Here is a 6,000-nt window from a genome sequence, read left to right on the forward strand (position 1 = left end):
AAAATAATTTCTTATAATTATTTTTATAAGTATAAAAATAATTAAAAAATATTAAAATAATTTTTATAATTGTTATTTTATTATTATTTTTATTTTTAAAAAAATTTCTTATAATTATTTTTATAATTATTTTTACTAAAATGATTTTTTATAATTATTTTTATTATTATTTTTAATAATTTCTAAAAATAATACCAAAATTATTTTTAATTTTTTTATTATTATTTTTTATCAAAATAAATTTTTTTATAATTATTTTTTATAATTTTGGAAAACTAAAACCAAAATAATATTCTCTCTTATAACTTTTTATATGATTATTTTTAAACAACACCAAGAGAGAGAATATCATTTTGGTGTTAGTTTTTCGAAATTACGAAAAAAATAATTATAAAAAATTATTTTTTAGAAATAAAAATAATAATAAAAATAATTAAAAAAATAATTTTGGTGTTATTTTTAGAAATTATTAAAAATAATAATAATAAAAATAATTAAAAAAATAATTATAAAAAATTATTTTAGTAAAAGTAATTATAAAAATTATTTTTTAAAAATAAAAATAATAATAAAATAATAATTATAAATATAATTATAAAATTATTTTGGTGTTATTTTTTTGAAATTATTTTTTATAATTATAAAAATAATGATAAAAAATTATTTTGATAAAAATAATCATAAAAAATTATAAGAGATAGAGAATCATTTTGATTTTAAATTTATTTTTTTTGTCATATATCAATATTTTACTTGTTGGTTAAACTTATGCCACTATTAGCCATTAAAACCAATGCCACCATAGAACTTCCCATTTTAAAATCTTATAAGATACAAAAATACACACACACATATATATATATATATATATATATATATATATATATATATATATATATATAAAATATAAAATATTTTTTAGATAAATTATAATAATATTTTATTGATATTAAAATTTAAATTAATTTTTTAATTATTTTAATATCTTATTATATAATTATATAAAATATTTAAAATATTTTTTGTTTTAATAAATAATAATATATATTATTTCTAAATTAATTTTAAGAATATATATTTAGAATAAAATTGAATATATTGGCATGCGTAATGATATTTAGGTATGACCAAACGTGTTTGAAATTTTTTTTTATTAAGATAAAATCAAACACACATATCAAATGAGTGTTATACTTAAAATATATCGAATACTTCTTCAGTGAAGTATCCATAATTCATAAGATTTGACAAACATGTTCTCCATTATTAGTGAATTATAATTACTAATTGCTAGTGATGAGTTGCACGTAGTAAGCATGAAGATTAATTGATTGAGAAAAACCAAATCCTTGGTGTTTTTCTCTTCATTTAAGTTGTCTAAAGAATCATTCTATATGTAGACAATTATTTCCATCCATACAAATTTCATCTGGTTATTAATGATTCTTAAGAACTAGCTAGCACAAGCATTGATAATGCACATACATCACTTGTTGACTAAGGACCATAATAATAAATCTCAATTTCAATCTCAATCTGGCAGGTGAAGTGTCACAAATTTTATCTTCATTGCCCTTATAATGCTGCCAATGATGCTCCCATGAAAGGGCAGTATCAAAATTAAAGATGAATGGGTCCAAATTCATCATGCAATGCAGTATCTCTCTAAAGGGCTACCTTTACCCTACAAACAAATTCAATCCCTTTTTCATTGCCTACTAACTAACAATCAAAGGTTGCTACGTTGTCAAGGATTGGGAACCATTAACCATGGGAATGCACCCAATAATTGGATTCAATAATTATATACAACTATCTTAGGTATATATAAACAATTAATTGCTAATTAGTCACTGTATATAAACATATATCTTTGATATCTTATAAAAAAAATTATTATATTACTATAAATAAATTTGATTATTCTATTATGATATATTTAATTACTTTAACTAATTATTTAGTTAAAAAAATATGTCAGTTAATATGTGTAAGAATTAAGTACAATTTTAGTTCTTAAAGCATAAATTGAAAATTTTTATCGTCCCTAACCTTTTTTTCATACAAAATCGTCTTTAAGATTTAACTTAATTTTAAAATCTTTTTTTTAAACTAAAATATCCTTCTACAACAACCCTATTCCAACAAACTTTCTTCACCAAAATACTCAATTTCGCTTCTTCTTTTTCTTCTTCTTCATCACAGTATTAGCAAAAACAACAACAGAATAAGAAACAAGCAGAAACAATGTGATAAAAAAATAAAAACAGAAGAATCAATAATGTAATTAACAAATCAACAAATATCAAAGAATCAGAAACACAAAATTTAACAATGTACGTAATAAACAAGAAACAGAAGAAGAAACCAGTACCAAATAATCAACAAATTAAAGAAAAAAAAAAGAATTAGAACCCTAGGAAACAACAGTGAGCACGCGAGGAGCAGTGCAAAGCAGCGGCAAGCGAACGAGGATTAGCGGCAAGCAGCGAGTGAGTGAGGAGCAGGAGCAGAAACAGCGAGTAGCGCACGACGTCCTCCCTCGCCTATCTACTGGTGTCGATGTTGGACACTAGCACAGGAGCAGAAACGGTAACACGGTGTATGACGTCCGTCCTCTCTCGCTGGCGTCGCCACCACCTTCCTCTTCCCCTTCTTCTTCTTTTCCGTGGTTCTCTTTCTCTCTCTCAACTTCAAACATACACTCTCTCTTATGTTTTCTTTTTTTATTTTATAATTTTTTGTTAGGAATAATTCGGTCTAAAATTTTAAGATTTAAGTAAAAAGAATGATTTTGTATAAAAAAAAAGTTGAGAACGAAAAAAATTTCGATCTAAACCTTAGAGACCAAAATCGTATTTAACCCTATATATAAATATAAAAAATGTTTGTGAAAGAATAAAAACTGGCTAAAATAAGTTTAAAATTATTTTATTTTATCTTCATTGATTATCTCTAAAATATATGCATAATATTAGATATAATAAATATATAATTTTAAATATTATATACATAAAATTATAAATATTAAATTAAATAAAAATAATATTATTATCTCTTTATTAGTATTATTATATAAATATATATACATAATAATTATTTTTTGTGTGTATCTAATATTTTTTAATAATATATTCTTCATTATTATATATTATTGAATCGCACGCGGTTTTCATGCTGAGCCAATAATAAATCGTCTATAGAAAATGAAGTTATCCACCTAGAATAATAATCTCACAATCATTTACGTGAACCTTTTTGTTCATAGAATTTCACAATAACAATAATAACAATTTTCTTCTATTCGTATTTGAAAATTGATCAGAGGACAGTTAAAAGTTTGATTTGATGATTTCAATAGTTGAAATCTTTTATTAGATTCCTCGATCGGGTCTTTCTCTTCACAATCTGGCAAATTAAAGGAGAAGGGTACAACAACCTTGGTCCTGTTGTACTTGGTGATATTGTCGTTAATGTCATGGGATTTAATTTCTCAACTACACTAATTATATCTATATATCTACTATTTTCCTTCATTACTGCAAAATATTAATGGTAGTATGGGACATCATAATATGCATTATGGACCACCTACAAAGATTCAAAACTTTAATATATATACTTTCTTGTTTAGGGAAAGATAATATACAGTACCAAAGTTTAAATGAAAAATAATACAGAAGAACTGACTATTGTTCGAGAAGAGGACTTCCGGTTGGTTCGGGTGGTTCGTTGGAGGAGATGAGAGCGCTTTGATCGGGGTCTCCTGGGTTTCAGGTTTGCCGGGTAGCCGAGCTCTTGTTATGGAAAGAAGGGGGGTGTCACCTGCAAAGTCACTCCGACGCTCTAGTCAGCTAATGTGCAGGCGGGGAAATGATTAGGTAGGGAAGTGTGACGTACCTTGGGGGAAGGGCTGTCCTTCCCCTTATATATCGTGTCAGACGTGGGCCCTGTGGGGGTAGGCCCACTTTCTCCAATGCGTTTCCTCACAGCTGCGGATGAGCTGTGCATGACGCGTGTCAGAGTCGGTTTGGGAACGCTTCGTCCAACCGTCCGGGTCGGGTAGCGCTCAAGTCGGGTCGACCCGCAGGAGTTTGGGCCAGGCCGTTACAGTGCCCCCACGCGCCGACAATCGACCGTATGGGTCGTTGGAGGCGAGTTCTTTCTCTCTCTGTTGTCGCGAGGTCGATCGTTCGTGTGGGAGACGCGCTACTCGTATGCGTGCCCGTTCGCAATTCGGGGCGTTCTTTTGTCGCCTCGTTTCTCGTGAGGGGGCATTAAATGCCCATTAAGGATTGAAAAAACCCATGCGTGTAAAGACTGTTCTGCCCCCAGGCCTTTCGCGCTTCCACTAAAGCGGTTTTAAACAGTTTTACGTTTTGCTCTTCTTCTACTTGCTTTTCTGATCATATTGCTTCTTCCTTCTTCCTGCGCTCCCATCACTTAGGAGTTCTTCTCATTGCTCCAGTGTGCTTCGTTCTTGTCTGAATTTTTTCGACCATCCAGGTAACCACTTTTTTCCTTCTGCTTCAATGGGTGTTTGCATGTTTGTTATAAGCATTTTTCCTGTGCTTGCTCTTTCTTGTTGTTCATGGACGCATTTTTATAGACGCATTTTCTTTTTATCGACTATGGTGTGACATGGGGGGTTTGTGTTATTGTTCTGGTCTCGGTTTTGTTTGGTCCCCCCTGGTGGTCATGGCACGTGGGGTTTCTTTGGGTTTTTCCTGGCTTCCGACCTCACGGACTAACCGCGCGGTGCCCCCACTGTAGGTATGCCTCGTGTTGTTACCCGAGCTTCTAGCTCCGCCGCGGGTTATGACCCATATGCGTGGGTGGTTTCCGACCTCAGGAACTCTCCCAATCAGATGGGTGAGGAGGAGCTCACGGAATTTCGCCAGGCCGAGTATTTTTGTGGGGGTACCGACGAGGAAGCGAACTATGACGTTTATGTCCCCGCCCCTCACGAGCGGCTTTATGAGATTAATTTTAATGCCCCCCGGGTTGCCGATTGGATCTGGTTTTACAAGGCCATGTTCACTCAGGTTGGGGTTCGCATCCCCTTTTCCCCCTTTCAGATGAACCTCCTAAATCGAATTTCGGTGGCACCGTCTCAATTACATCCGAACAGCTGGGCTTCCATCCGCTGCTTCGAGATGGTGTGCGAGTACTTAGAGCTGCCGATCTCTGTCGACGTCTTCCTCTTTTTCTTTAATCTAACGAACCCTTCGAAGGAGGGGAGACACAAGAAAGGGTTCATGTCCTTTCGGTCTGCCCAAGGCCGGAGGATCTTTGGTTTGTTCGAGGACTCCTACCATGGGTTCAAGGACAAGTATTTTAAGGTCCGCCCGGTCAAGGGTCGTCACCCTTTTTGGTTGTCTTTGGAAAAGGAGCGCCTCATCCCGACGTATTGGAGCTTTGGGGCGGGGTCTAATCCTTTTATCAAGGTTACTTATAAAGGGATGTCGACTGTGGATCGGCGGATAGCCGACATATTGTGGGCGGTTCTTGGGAGAAACAATGTGAATCTTCATCTCCTCATGGGTAATCGGGAGGCCGCCCGAGATTATATCCGTGAGTTTCTCTTGTCGTGTAGTCGCTTGTTTAAATGTTCCATTGCTGCTTCCACTAACTTGTTCATTTTTCAATTTGTTCTGTAGTGGGGCTTTCTGCCGAAGTGATCGGCATGGATAACTTGTATCAAACCTTCCTTCAGGACGACGAGGGTGAGGAGACTGGAGGACAGCAGGCGACGGTTCCTCCAGAAATGCCTCCTCCCGACGTCGACGCGTCCACGAAAGCCGCCACCCCGACTTCCGCACCCCCAATTCCTCCAGAAATTCCTATTCCTGGGCACTCGTCTTCCTCACGTCGGGAGGAGGAGGAAGAGCTGTCCGTCATCCCTACTCCTAAGAGACAGAGGTCACAGTCTAGTCCCGAGGGGGTTTTGACTGTCATGGAAAGGAATTTTGACGCTGGGACGTTCATAGATGCCCAGTT

Source organism: Arachis hypogaea, chromosome 6 (genome assembly GCF_003086295.3).
Source record: "Arachis hypogaea cultivar Tifrunner chromosome 6, arahy.Tifrunner.gnm2.J5K5, whole genome shotgun sequence".
Classification (NCBI taxonomy): Eukaryota; Viridiplantae; Streptophyta; class Magnoliopsida; order Fabales; family Fabaceae; genus Arachis; species Arachis hypogaea.